Source organism: Gorilla gorilla, chromosome 5 (assembly GCF_029281585.2).
Source record: "Gorilla gorilla gorilla isolate KB3781 chromosome 5, NHGRI_mGorGor1-v2.1_pri, whole genome shotgun sequence".
Taxonomy (NCBI): domain Eukaryota; kingdom Metazoa; phylum Chordata; class Mammalia; order Primates; family Hominidae; genus Gorilla; species Gorilla gorilla.
Genome location: NC_073229.2, coordinates 35,745,897 through 35,760,896, shown reverse-complemented (window position 1 = coordinate 35,760,896; position 15,000 = coordinate 35,745,897). Strand labels below are relative to the sequence as shown.

The 15,000-nt window shown below is 42.1% G+C and overlaps 1 long non-coding RNA gene across 1 annotated transcript in view; it reads right to left on the bottom strand.

The window, feature by feature from the left end:
• Positions 1–15,000, bottom strand: part of LOC129534249 (uncharacterized) — a 49,723-nt gene that overhangs the window by 6,018 nt on the left and 28,705 nt on the right. Inside the window, exon 3 of the long non-coding RNA XR_008680764.2 lies at positions 4,745–4,812. This is a non-coding gene — a long non-coding RNA (uncharacterized lncRNA). The remainder of the gene's footprint in view (positions 1–4,744; positions 4,813–15,000) is intronic.

The window sequence follows — 15,000 nt, the reverse complement described above, 5'->3', positions numbered from 1 at the left end:
GAAATAAAGCAATGAAAAAAGATATGTATACATTAACCAAAATACACTAACCCAAGTAAATCTAGGGTAGTTCTACTAATACCAGATAAAGCAGACTTTACAGGAAGATTTATTTGTCAAGCTCTAGAGGGGCATTACATGCATCAAAGGACAGCCAACAGAGTGAAAAGACAAACTACAGAATGGGAGAAAATATTTGCAAATCATATATCTAATAAGGAGTTAATAACCAGAATATATAAAGAACTCCCACAACTCAACCATTTTTTAAAATGCCACTTAAAAAATGGGCAAAGGACTTGAATAGACATTTTTCCAAAGATGATATACAAATAGCCAACAAGCATATGAAAAGATGCTTAACATAATTAATCATTAGAGAAATGCAAATCAAACCACATTGAGATATAACCTCACACCATTAGGGTGGCTACTTTAAATTTATTTTTAATTTAAAAAATTTTTTAATAGAGACAGGGGTCTCACTATGTTGCCCAGGCGGGTCTTGAGCTCTTGGGCTCCAGCAATCCTCCTGCCTCAGCCTCCCAAAGTGCTGGGATTACAGGAGTGAGCACCACACCCTGCCAGGATGGCTACTTTTTTAAGAAAGCCGAACAAATAGAAAATAACAAATGTTGGCCAGGCACAGTGGCTCACACCTGTGATCCCAGCACTTTGGGAGGCCGAGGCAGACGATCGCGAGGTCAGGAGATCGAGACCATCCTGGCTAACACGGTGAAACCCCGTCTCTACTAAAAATACAAACAAATTAGCCAGGCGTGGTGGCAGGCGCCTATAGTCCCTGCTACTCAGGAGGCTGAGGCAGGAGAATGGCGTAAACCCGGAAGGCGGAGCTTGCAGCGAGCGGAGATCACACTACTGCACTCCAGCCTGGCGACAGAGCGAGACTCCGTCTCAAAAGAAAAAAAAAAGAAAATAACAAATGTTGGCAAGCATGAAGAGCAATTGGAACACTTGTGCACTGTTGGTGGGATTGTAAAATGGTGCAGTGACTATGAAAAACAATTGGTGGCTCCTCCAAAAGTTAAAAATGTAATACCCGCAAGATTCAACGATTCCATTTCTGGGTATATTCCAAAAGAATTAAAGCAGAATCTCAAAGATGAGTAAATAAACAAAATGTGGTACATACTTCAATGAAATGTTATTCAGCCTTAAAAAGGAAGGAGATCCTGTCACATGCTACAACATAGATAAATCTTGAGGACACCATCCCCTTAGCGTCCCTACAACCTAACAGAGATACTTGATCAGTGTTTGATGTTGATGGAAAGAGGATGAGCAAGAGGAGGAAGGAAAGGAGGCAGGCAGAAACGGAGGAAGAAAGAGGCACACATAACTTGATTGGGACCAGATTATGAAATTTGCACCTGAAATGCAGGGCATGGTGTGTGGGATGAATAGGAAGCAGGAATTGCTCCCTGCTGCAATAAGAATTAAAGCCAAACTCTCTACAATAAAGGATGGCTCTGCACTGGCTCCTGCCCTCTTCTCTGGTGTCACTTTCTCCCACTGTCCTGCACCCACACTGGCTTTCTGCCCCTCTGTATTTCTTCACCTTCTCAGAGAGGCTTTTCCTAACCTCGAATTTTAAAGTAAGTCATTTGGTCTCAATAGTCTGTTTTACAGTCTCCTTAGCATTCTTCACTCTCTGAAATTCTTTTTTTTTTTTTTCTTTCTGAGACAGGGTCTCACTCTGTCACCCAGGCTGGAGTGCAGTGGTACGATCATGGCTCACTGCAGCCTTGACCTCTCGGGTTCAACGTGATCCTCCCACCTCAGCCTCTCAAGTAGCCAGATAGCTGGAACCACAGACGCATGCCACCATGCCTAGATAATTTGTTTGTTTTGTTTGCTTGTTTGTTTGTTTTAAATAGAAACAGGGTTTCAACATTTTGCCCAGGCTGGTCTCCAACTCCTGAGCTCAAAGCGATCCTCCTGGCCCCAACCCTAAAGTGCTGGGTTTACAGGCATGAGCCACCATGACCAGCCTGAAATTATTTCTATTTGTGTGTGTTTACTGTAAGTTTCTCCTATAGAATGAAGGCTCCAAGAGAACTGAGCTTTGCCTTGCCTCACCACTACTTCCCCAGCATCCAGAACAGGATCTACAATGCTTGATGCACAGAAGAGGCTGGATAACTATTTGCTGTGAGGGATGTGCTCTTCCATACTCCACTTTAAAGATGAGAAAACAAGGCTCACAAAGGAAAAGTAACTTAGCTGAATCCATATAGCTTGGTGGAGCTGAGATTCCATCCCAGATCTATTTAGTTCCAGAGCCTGAACTTCTTAACCACATCACTAAAACTGTACTGCACCAGTTAATGTTGACAAATAAGTTGGCATGTGTGTGATGGAGGAAGGCTCCTGGGTACAGCTGTATCATTAGGGTCTCCCTTTGGTAACGCACCGGAGGAGACCTCTAACTTCAATGGTGCGAGTGGATCTCCATGGAAACAGGTAGACTGAGTCACATAGGTTTATTTAAAATGGTGCTTCTCAAACTTGAACTAGCTTCAGAATCACGGGAGAATTTGTCAGAAATACAGATCGTGAGGCTGGGCTCAGTGGCTCACGCCTGTACTCCCAGCATTTTGGGAGGCCAAGGCAGGTGGATCACTTGAGGTCAGGAGTTCAAGACCAGCCTGGCCAACATGATGAAACCCCCCTCTCTACTAAAAATACAAAAATTATCTGGGCATGGTGGCGCACACCCGTAATCCCAGCTACTTGGGAGGCTGAGGCAGAAGAATTGCTTGAACCTGTGAGGCGTAGGTTGCAGTGAGCCAAGACTGCACCATAGCTCTCCAGCTTGGGTGACAGAGCAAGACGCTGTCTCAAAAACAAAACAAAACAAAACAACAACAACAACAACAACAAAAACACAGATTGTGGTTGCTCTTCCCTACCCCAGCCCCAAGCACCTTGAGACCTCCCTCCCAATTTTGGATACAGTAGGCCTAGGTTGGGATTCAAGAATTTGCATTTCTAACCCCAAATCACACTTTGAGGGAAAATAAAATACTTAATTAGAATGGATGAGTGGATAACTTTTTAAAAGTGGCTTAATTGGGGATTGATAGTTAAGTGTTAAAGCAAGTGTGTTAAATGTAAATAGTAGAATCAAAAGGACAGGCGTGTGGAGATTCACTGTAAAATCTTCCAACTTGCCTATGTTTGAAATTTTTTACAAGAAAATGCGGCAGGAACAGCAGGAGGGGGATGGGGGGACTTAATAAAAGATTAGGAACCATAATGGAATATAGGCAGCAAATTAGCAGGGACTGTGTTACTACAGAATTAAAGCAACCTGCAAAGTAATGTTAAAATTAATTACATGTATAGACTAATAAGCTGTTTACATGTCACCATCATCTAAAGACTTAATTGAGTGCTTATCTAACATGACCTTTGCTTCAGTTTGTGACAGGAAATGATTAAACAGTGTGCCAACAGAAAAACATCAATCAATTGCTGTTAGTACAGGTTAAATCCTGTGCAGTGAAGACAGAGCAGAGCTTGTATTGCAAAGTGTGTTCACTTTTTTTTCCAAGCCCGGGATGAGCACTCACAGAAAAAATATTTTGATAACAATCAGAAATTATTCAATAATCTTATACTGCAAATGCTTTCTATAGCCATTCATTCATTCATTCAATTAATTGGACAACTATTTATTAAAAGTCTACTATGTGCCAGCACTGCAGGAGACTGAAGATTCTTTTTTCTTCTTCTTCTTTTTTTTTTTTTTTTTTGAGACAGAGTGTTATTTTATCACCCAGGCTGGAGTGCAATGGTACGATCTTGGCTCACTGCAACCTCCGCCTTCCAGTGACCAGTTCAAGCGATGGTCCTGCCTCAGCCTCCCAAATAGCTGGGATTACAGGCTCCTGCCACCGCATCCAGCTAATTATTGTATTTTTAGTAGAGATGGGGTTTCACCATGTTGACCAGGCTGGTCTTGAACTCCTGACCTGAGATGATCCACCCGCCTCGGTCTCCCATAGTGCTGGGATTATAGGCTTGAGCCACCGTGCCTGGCCAAGATTTTTTTTTAATCGATGAGTAATGTAAAAGAACACCAGCCCTTATGGAGCTTACATTCCACTGAAGAGACAAAGATCAAATAAATAAAATACAAGCCACCTGGTGTAAATGCAATGGAGAAAAATGAAGATGGGAAACAGGGTAGGGAGTGCTGGATAGGAAATGGGACTGGGTTGTAGTTCTAAATAGGATGTTTAGGAAAGGGTGTTTCCAGAAGGTAACTTTTGAGTAAGACCTGAGGAAGGTAGAGGAGTGAGTCATGTAGGAATCAGAGAGGAACCCTTCAGGGAGAGAAATCAGCCTGTGTAAAGGCCAGAAAGTGAGAATACACCCAGGGAATCCAGCAAACAGCAAAGAAGCCGCAGAAGTTGGAGGGGATGGAGCAAGGGGGCAGTGGTAGGAGCCGAGAACGGAGAAGTAGAGGTGACAGTTGGGGGGAAACTATGTCATCCTTTGAAGCCCTTGTATAAGTCACTGTGACCGCTGGAGGATTAGTGACATGATTTGCCTGACATCAAATATTTGTTATTACCAGTGCCGTGAAGATGCTGAATGAATATGGTGCTAACTCTGCCTGCATGGAGCTGACCTGTTCCTAAGAGATATATTCACAAACACTTAGAACACAGTGATGAATTGCAAAATATAAACCCAGTGAAGGGGAGCTGTTTACCTCTGAGGTGATCAGAGAAGGCTTCCCAGGACATGTGGATGGACGCAGAGGAGTGGATGAGATTTTGGCTGGAAAAAAAAAAATCATGGAGATGAGAGTGCAGAAGGGTACAGGGACTATAGAAGCTAGAGCTTGTAAGAGGTGGTGGAAGGTAAGACTCGGAGGCTGGGTCATTGAGGCCACCTCCAAGAAGCCCTTGAATGTTGTAAGGAGTTTGGACCTTGCAGGAATGGGAAACCACCAGAATCTTTGAACACAGAAATTCATCATTAACTATAAGGTTAATCTGGGCAGTGAGGTTTCGTTTAGGTTTTTCTTTTCCTCTTTGTTCTTTTTTTTTTTCAATTTTTAAAATAATTTTTAAATTTTAAATGGTGATAAAAATAACATGTAATTTACAATGTCAATCATTTTTAATTAAGTTTCAGTAGCTTCTGTGGTGTTAAGTATGATTACATTGTGGTACAACAGGTCTCCAGAACTTTTTCATCTTGCAGAAATGAAACTGTGCCCATTGAACAGAAATTGCCCATTTTCTTCTCTCCCAAGTCCCTGGCAACCATCATTCTACTTTCTGTCTCTATGTATTTGAATACTCTAGGTACCTCCTATAAGTGGATTCATACAATATTTGTCGTTTGTGACTAGCTTATTTCACTGAGAATAATGTCCTCAAGTTTTATTTATTTATTTATTTATTTACTTTTTGAAACCGAGTCTCACTCTGTTGCCCAGGCTGGAGTTCAGTGGTGCGATCTCAGCTCACTGTAACCTCTGTCTCCCAGGTTCAAGTGATTCTGCCTCCTCAGCCTCCTGAGTAGCTGGGATTACAGATGTGTAGCACCACGCCTGACTAATTTTTATATTTTTAGTAGAGATGGGGTTTCACCATGTTGACCAGGCTGGTCTTGAACTCCTGACCTCAGGTGATCCACCTGCCTCGGCCTCCCAAAGTGCTGGGATTATAGGCGTGAGCCACTGCACCTGGCCTTGATGTCCTTCCTTTTTAAGGCTGAATAATATTCCACTGGATGTATAGACCACATTTTGTTTATCCGTCCATCCACAAATGCATACTTGAATTGCTTCCATCTTCTGGCTATTGTGAATAACGCTGCGATGAACATGGGTATGCAAATGCTTCTTTGAGATCTTGCTTCCCATTCTTTTGGATGCCCAGAAGTGGAATTGCTAGATCATATGGTAATTCTGGTTTTAATTTTTTGAGAAGCCACTATACTATTTCCATAGCAGCTGCACCAGTTTACATTCACAGCAACAGTGCACAGAGTTCCAATTTCTCCACATGCTTACTGACACTTGTTATTTTCTGTGTTTTTGATAGTAGACACCTACAGTGGGTGTGAGATTTCCTTTGTTGGTGGTGGCTTTTTGTTTTGTTTTGTTTTTGAGTTAGGGTCTTGCTTTGTCACCCAGACTGGAGGGCTGTGTTGTGATCACAGCTCACTGCACCCTCGAACTCCTGGGCTCAGGCCATCCTCCCACCTCATGCTCCCAAAGTGCTAGGAACACAGATGTGAGCCACCATGGCTGGCCTCTGTTGTTTTTAATTGAAGTAGTTAGTACCCTCCAATTCCCTTCACCCCTTCTCATTGTCACCATCCTGATCTCCACACCAAGCGGACTTGCACTAACCGCTCCTATTTCTAGTTTTCTAGAATCAGCCATAACACATAGGAGTCCAAGCTGGAGAAACTTGGATTATCTGAGGCCCTTCCTTCCCAACATGTCACTGCACTTTCTTTTACTTAACATTTCATAGCATAAAATTTGCTTCTTTGCTAGGTTCTGTGAACATAATGTGTATTTTAACCAGATTTAACAAAAAAAATTTCAAAATCCAGGAGAGAAAGGCATTTTATTTGCAGTTCCCTTAAAAGTGAAAGTGGAGCTCAGTGCCCTCTGGGCAGGATGATTGCAGCCTGAAAAACAGGTTGTTTTTGGCCTCTAACGATCCAGACTTAAAGTGCATCCCATTTTTATTGTTTGACTGTTAAGATGTGTGACTCTAGTTGATTAGATAAGGAATTCTAAGCAAGGCAGTGTAAGGGTGGAGGAGGAAGATGATAACATTAAAGGCTTTTCTCTTTCAGTTCCTGATCTCAGAAGGTCTCCATCATCCTCTGAGCTTCCGTCATAAAGATCCACTTAATAACCATGTCCTTGGCAAGTGTTGATTCTTGTTTTAAAGTTTTCTGTTTTGAGTAAAAAGTCTTTAATTTTTTTTCATCTGCCTTAAAAAAAACTGCGGTAAAGTGCCCTGGGCCAAATTCTGCCCTTAGTTACTATTTCTATGGCATTTGTATTGTACACATAAGCAAACTCTGAGGTTGATTCTGGCACGAACTTTTAACGATAACAACTTCCATCTGTATGTCATTTGATATTGTGAAAGTGATTACCTGTACAGTTGCTCATTTGATCCACACATACACAAAAACTGTGCAATAGATAAGCCAGAAATATTTTACAGGTGAAGCAACTGAAACTCAAGCGAGGTTAAGTGGCTGACGGAGGGCCACACAAGCACAAGTGGGTCTCAAGCCCAGATTTCCTGATTCTTAAACCTATGCCAAGGAGGGTGTGGTTTTGGCGATTATGAAATTACCAATACATACACAAAGATTATTATATTCTTCCCATACCATGTGTGGTGCTTCCAAGATATATGAAAAATGTGAAAGAAAACATAATTAAGTGACATAAACCAAATTTGTGAAATACAGGACACGGGTAAGTACTTTGCAAGAACTATTGGGAAGGAATACAATAAATTGCAAACTACTGGAGGGCAGTGGCGGAGGTTAATTTGTCTTTGTATTTTAGATCATCCTCAAGTGCACATCTTGCACTTAGTTGAGTACTGACTGAATGAAGGAATCAGTGAACACAGCTACCTGGAGTCCTAGAGGAACAGGCTTTGATGTGGCTGGGAGAACCTTCAAGTGCTCCCAAGAATAAAAGCCCCAACTGGTTAACCGGAGCCTGATTGTGCACAGCCAGAGAGCAGGAAGAGAGGAAGAAAGGGATACAGAGATGGCCTTGGCTGGGCGTGGTGGCTCACGCCTGTAATCCCAGTACTTCGGGAGGCTGAGGCGGGCAGATCACGAGGTCAGGAGATCAAGACCATCTTGGCTAACACGGTGAAACCCTGTCTCTACTAAAAATACAAAAAATTAGCCAGGCATGGTGGCGGGTGCCTGTAGTCCCAGCTGCTCGGGAGGCTGAGGCAGGAGAATGGCGTGAACCCGGGAGGCGGAGCTTGCAGTGAGCCAAGATCGTGCCACTGTACTCCAGCCTGGGCAACAGAGTGAGACTCCATCTCAAAAAAAAGAGATGGCCTTGATTTGCAGCGACTCTCATTTCACCTCCCATGAGAATCATTTGGTTGATAACATATGCAACATGGGGCAGAAAACTTGTGCCGAGAATTTCCAATATTTCTAATCTATTATCATTTTTGATGCACACAGTGATGTTAATGACCTGCCAATTGATCTGAATAGCTTGTGGTCATCTGAGGTGGTGCCTGGCCCATAGCAGATGCTCAGGAAATGTTACTGACAGAACAAATGAATGTGAGGAGTTAACAAGGAGCAGACAATAATTTTCTAGGCAAGGAGGTGGCTGGCCCTGCAGAAGGAGCTGTCTTATATACTCTTTTCCCTAACTGTCATTGAAAAGTGGGACCTTTGGTGTGCAGGAATGGCACTCCTTCACTCTCCGCTTCGGACTTAGGAAAAAAATCACAAATTACAAGACAAGCCCCCTGGCAAGAGTTCTATAGGGGATTGTTTGCTGATCTCATCACAAGTAACAGCCACTGGCAATTCTGGAGTTCACTTTTTCAAATATTTACAGAGGTTTATGATGATCCATATCACAACTCAGTTTCTGATTAGGTAAGCCGTAAACTTCTAAATGAATTCATAATTTAAATGGTTAAAGGAAAACTTTTAAAAGTCTTAGGTAGGCCGGGCGTGGTGGCTCATGCCTGTAATCCCAGCACTTGGGGAGGCCAGGGCGGGCAGATCACTTGAGGCCAGGAGTTTGAGACCAGCCTGGCCAACATGGCAAAACCCTGTCTCTACTAAAACTGCAAAAATTAGCCAGGCATGGTGGCGTGTGCCTGTCGTGCCAGCTATTCGGGTGGCTGAGGCAGGAGAGTCACTTGAGCCTTGGAGGCAGAGGTTGCAGTGAGCCGAGATTGCACGACTGCATTCCAGCCTGGGTGACAGAGCAAGACTCCGTCTCAACAACAACAACGACAAAAGAAAAAAAAAAAGAAAAAAAAAGGAAAGAAGAAGAAGAAGAAAAGTCAGGTAAAATAAGAATAGAATATATTTTAAATTCTTCCATATAATGAAACATCACACCTAAATTTATTGGTTTCCTAAGGAGGTATTTTAGTATTTCCAATTTTGTTTAAAGTAAGGCTAACCTATATCTTGTAAGTGGTAATTAAGTCTGTTCATTGATGGTGCTGTTCAGTTCAACTATGTCCTTACTGATGCTTACTGATTTTCTGCTGTCAGGATCTTTTTTTTTTTTGACAGAGTTTTGCTCTTGTTGCCCAGGCTGGAGTGCAACAAGTTGTCTCCGCTCACTGCAGCCTCCGCCTCCTGGGTTCAAGCGATTCTCCTGCCTCAGCCTCCCGAGTAGCTGGGATTACAGGCATGCGCCACCACCCCGGCTAATTTTGTATTTTTAGTAGAGATGGGGTTTCTCCGTGTTGGTCAGGCTGGTCTTGAACTCCCGACCTCAGGTGATCCACCCGCCTCGGCCTCCCAAAGTGCTGGGATTACAGGCGTGAGCCACTGCGCCCAGCCGCTGTCAGGATCTATTAATTACTAATAGAGCTGTGTTGAAGTCTTCAAGGATAATAGTGAATTAATCTGTTTCTCTTTGCAGTTCTATCAGTTTTTGCCTCACATATTTTGATGCTCTATTCTTCGGCATATACACATTAAGGACTGTTATGCCTCTTAAATAAGTGACTTCCTTTTTATTGTGTAGTGCCCCTCTTTATCCATAATTTTCCTTTTTCTGAAATTAATATAGTTGCTCCAGCATTCTTTTGGACAGTGTTAGCATGGTATGTCTTTCTCCATCTCTTTTAACCTCTGTCTTCATACTTGTTTTTTAAAATTTTTGGGGGGATTGGGGTCTCACTGTGTCACCCTGGCTGGAGTGTATTGGTGGGATTGTAGCTCACTGTAACCCTGGAACTCCAGAGCTCAAACCATCCTCCCACCATAGCTTTCCAAGTAGCTGGGACTGCAGGCATGTGTCACCACACCCTGCAAAGTTTTAAAAATTTTTAGTAGAAACAGGCGTCTCACTATCTTGGCCAGGCTGGTCTTGAACTCCTGGGCTCAAGCAATCCTTCCATCTCAGACTCTTAAAGTGTTTGGGTTACAGGTGTAACCTGGCCTCTGTCTTTATACTTCTTCACTTTTTAAGGATAATCCCACTGGATATAGAATTCTAGGTTAGTGGGGTCTTTCACCTCTTTAAATATTTCAGTCCATGTAATCCCAGCACTTTAGGAGGCCAAGGCAAAAGGACCACTTGAGCCCAGGAGTTTGAGACCAGCCTGGGCAACATACTGAGACCCTGTCTCTACTATTAAAAAAGGAAAGGAAACAAAACAAATATTTCAGTCTGCTCTCTTCTTGCTGGCGTTGTTGTTTTTATTTATTTGTTTGTTTGTTTGTTTTAGATGGAATCTTTCTATGTTGCCCAGTCTTGTCCGGAACTCCTGGGCTCAAGTGATCCTCCCACCTCAGCCTCCCACATAACTGAGATTACAGGCACACACACTGCTCCCAGCTCATGGCTTCTTCTCCTTCTCCTTCTCCTTCTCCTTCTCCTTCTCCTTCTCCTTCTCCTTCTTCTCCTTCTTCTTCTTCTTTTTTTTAAGACAGCATCTCACTCTGTTGCCCAGGCTGGAGTGCAGTGGTGTGATCTCAGCTCACTGCAAACTTTGCCTCCTGGGTTCAAGCAATTCTGTCTCAGCCTCCTGAGTAGCTGGGACTACAGGAACACGCCACCATGCCTGGCTAATTTTTGTATTTTTAGTAGAGATAGGGTTTCACCATCTCTGCTTCTGGTCTCAAACTTCTGACCTTAGGAGATCCTGCCTCGGCCTCCCAAAGTGCTGGGATTACAGGAATGAGCCACCTCGCCCAGCTCTAACATGGTTTCTTATAAGCTTCTCTGAGCTCCCTGGATCTGTGGTTTGGTGTCTGTCATTAATTTTGCAAAAAAATCAGCCATTATTATTTCTTGCTTCAATTATTTCTCTGCCTCTTTCTCTCTTCCTCTTCTGGTATCCCAATTATATATATTTGCAACTTTTGTAATTTTCCCATAGTTATTGCATACACTATTCTGTTTTTTTGGGTTTTTTAAAATCCTTTTTTCTCTTTTTATTTCAGTATAGGAAGTTTTTACTGACATATCTTCAAGTTCACTGATCCTTTTCTTCGTCATATCCAGTCCACAGATGAGCCCATTAAGAGGTTTTAAAATTTCTCTTAGAGCTTTTACTTTCTAGCATTGCCTTTTTTTTTTCTTAGAACTTTCATTTTTCTGTTCACATTAACCATCTATTCTTGCATGTTTTCTACTTTTTAAAGTTAGACTTGTTAACATATTAATTTTAGCTGTTTTAAATGCCTTATCTCATGATTCCAAAATCTGTGTCATATCTGAGTCTGATTCTGATGCTTAGTTTGTCTCTTCAGATTGTGTTTTGTTTTGTTTTTAGTATGTCTTGCCCTTTTTTGCTAAAAGTGGGAATTTGATGTTTTGAACAAGAATTCTAGTAAATAGGCCTCAGTGTAAGGTTTTATGCTAATCTGGCTGAGAACTGGGCTGTGTTTAGTGTTTTATGTGCCTGTAGGTGCCAGAGACTTCAGTTTCCTTTGGTGTCCTTGTATTTTTTTCACCCTGTTTGCTTTGGATTTCCCTAAGAACTCTTTCTTAAAATAGAGTCCGTGTCTTGAAGCTCTTTTAGTTACAATCTACTGTTATTATGCTGGAACCTAGTTGGTTGGATGGTAAGGTGTGGGGAAGAGAAAGTGCTCAATAACCTTATCATTAAATCTTAGTCTTTTAGTGGGCCTGGATCCCTGGGACATGACCTTGAGAAGTGTTTCTTATCCTGTTTTTCCCTCCATTTAGGGGAAATATTAATAGAAGGCAAAAGGAGACTGGAATTGACTAACTGCCCTTCCCTCAGGTAGATAACACTCTGGTAAAGTTGTTAGTCTTGGAGAGCAGGCCTTTGTTATGGGAAACACTCTGGGTGAAATCCAAAACAGTTACTTCCCTTGCCCACCCCTGCCAGAAATATGTGGGGGCTTTTCTCAGATCTTCATCTGAGAACCAAGTGGGATTCCTGGAGGTAAAACCCACAAAGTATGGGGCACCTCTAAACTGGGCCTCCAGGAGTTACTCTAGCAATTTGTCAGAATTGCCATTGAAGTGCTTCTATCAATGCGTGGCTCCAGTGGCTTCTGCTCCAGGTAAGCTGATCTCAGTTATTATTCTCTATATTCACCTGTCTCTCCAGATTTCAGGGTGGGGGTTTGCTCTATGACTTTATTTCTCCAGTAGGTCTTTAAAAAGTCATTAATTTTCCATTTGTTCAGCTTTTTTCTTGTTATAAGGGTAAAAGTGATGACTTCCAAGCACTTCTAAATGTCAGAGCTGAAACCAGACCTATCCTTTATTTTGAGAGACCCAATCATTCTTCCTCTCTTCTAGCTGAGTGCTGAGAAAATTAAGACAATAAGTTATCAAGGAAGGTGGTAGATGTTGGAATTCAAACGCATTATTCTTACTTCCTAACTCTTAATGCTATAAACTGTGTGCTTATCAGTTACATTCCTCCTTCGCTTTGACTGGATTATGATAGAAGAAAATATTACCAGGAAAAGAGACTGGGAACAAGCTTGTCTACTCTGCCAATGGTTTCATTTAAGCATGAGCAAACAAGTTCATGGGCACAAATCAAGGGCTTCAAAGTCTACAGGAAGGAGGGGTAGCTTCCTTGTTGAAAGAGAACCATTCATGAAATATATAATATATAAAGAGAGACAAGGGAGGCAGAGTCACTTGGCTAGATCTCAAGATCTGACTAAGCCCACTTCAAATGATGTAGTTCCACTGCTTACAGACAGAAAAGCTCAGCATTCAGCAATTGTCCCAGTGCCCAAGTCAGCCCTGAGCCTAGGGACACAAGGGTTTGAAGGAGGAACAATGGGAAAAGAGGCTGGAGGGTTTTATCCTTGGTACCTTCACACTTCTTTGTTATTCAGGCTGCCTTTCTTCCATCATGATGGCACTACCTCTTCTGTCTCCCCAAAATATTCATTCCCCAGTTTTACACATCTAGCTCTCAGCTCATGGTCAGCCACTGAAGCCTTGACGCTCATGTTCACATCACCAACATTTTTCAGCACATGCAAAGGCACACTCTTTCTAAAGAGTATTAAATTTTGACAAAGCATGCCTTAGAACAAAGAAGCTTCTAAGGTAATAACCTAGGAGACAGACAGTGTAATTTTCAGGCAAAGGATTCGACCTGTACCACTCACACCATGTCACCTAAAGAGATGCCAGTACACCCTTTTTATAACATGTATCAATGATTTCCCTTTCACTCCTTTTACTAGGGATGAGGGACATGATCAATAGTAACGTCCTTAAAAGAGAAAAGCAATTTGGGGAACACAGGTAAAGTGCCAAAAGGCTATATGCCTCTATAACAGAAAGCACTGAAATACAGTTCATTGGGCACCATATATCTCTTTGAAAGGACTGTCAAACACAATTATTCAGAGCATAACATTTGGCACTTTTAAAATGTTAGAGAAATTTCTCCGTTGGGTGCAGTGGCATACACCTGTAATCCCATGACTTTGGGAGGCAAAGGCGGGTGGATCACCTGAGGTCAGGAGTTGGAGACCAGCCTGGCCAACATGGCGAAACCCTGTCTCCACTAAAAATACAAAAATTAGCCAGGCGTGGTGGTGGGTACCCGTAATCCCACCTCCTTGGGAGGCTGAGGCAAAAGAATACCTTGAACCTGGGAGGTGGAGGTTGCAGTGAGCCAAGATCACGCCACCAATGCACTCCACCCTGGGCCACAGAGCAGAACTCCGTCTCAAAAAAAAAAAAAAAAAAGAAATTTCTCACAGAAAGGGGAAACTTGTGATAGAATCACTTAAAAGCCAACTTAGAATAACTTCCTGGTTTTCACCTTTTTTTTGTATTTCATTTTTCACAGCTAAATTATTATAAATTTGGGGCAAAAATATTATAATCCAGTTTGCTTTTCTGTTCTGTGACTTTATTTTCACCCACCTCCCAAATGACTTTGAAGTGGGACTTCTGAATGTCAATCCTAGACAAAAGCTAATGTTGTAAAGGAAAAAATAAATCTTTATTTTTAGCTAGAGAAAGAATTCCAAAAATTTTTCACCATTAGTGAGGAAGAACATTGAGATACTTGCCATCCATACACATAGAAGCCCAAACCTGTAATGGTGCATTTAATCCTAGGCAGTTCCTTTCTAGAAAGATAGCTCAAAAATATAGGAAAATTCAAAGAGGAGTGAAAATCTAGTAAGATTCAGAGATAGTGTTAAAGAGAAATATTAAAAGATATTTTAGATACCAAATACTTATTTTTAGTTAGTTAATTAGTTGGTTGTTATAATGGCATTGGGGTTACATTTTTAAATGCTTGTAAATTCTGAGATATATGTAGATGTATATAGGAGTTAAATTACATAATACTAGGAATTTGCTTTAAAACACTTCATAAGAAAGGGAAGGAAGGGAGGGAGGGAGGGAGGAAGGAAGGAAGGAAGGAAGGAAGGAAGGAAGGAAGGAAGGAAGGAAAGAAGGAAAAAAGGAAGAGAAGAAGGGAGGGAGGGAGGGAAGGAGGGAGTGAGGGAGGGAGACAGAAGTAAAGCAAATGTGGCAAAGTAGTGAATTTGAATCTAGGTGATGATGTATTCATTTCCTGTGGCTACCGTAACAAATTACCTCAAACTGGGGGGCTTACAACAACAGAAACTTATTGTCTCACAGTTCTGGAAGCCAGAGGTCTGAAATCAAAACAGGGTCTTGCTCCCTCTGAAGGCTCTAGGGGAGAATCCTTCCTGCCTCTTCCAGCTTCTGGTGGCCTCAAGGGTTCTTGGCCATGGGCTCGGGCTTAT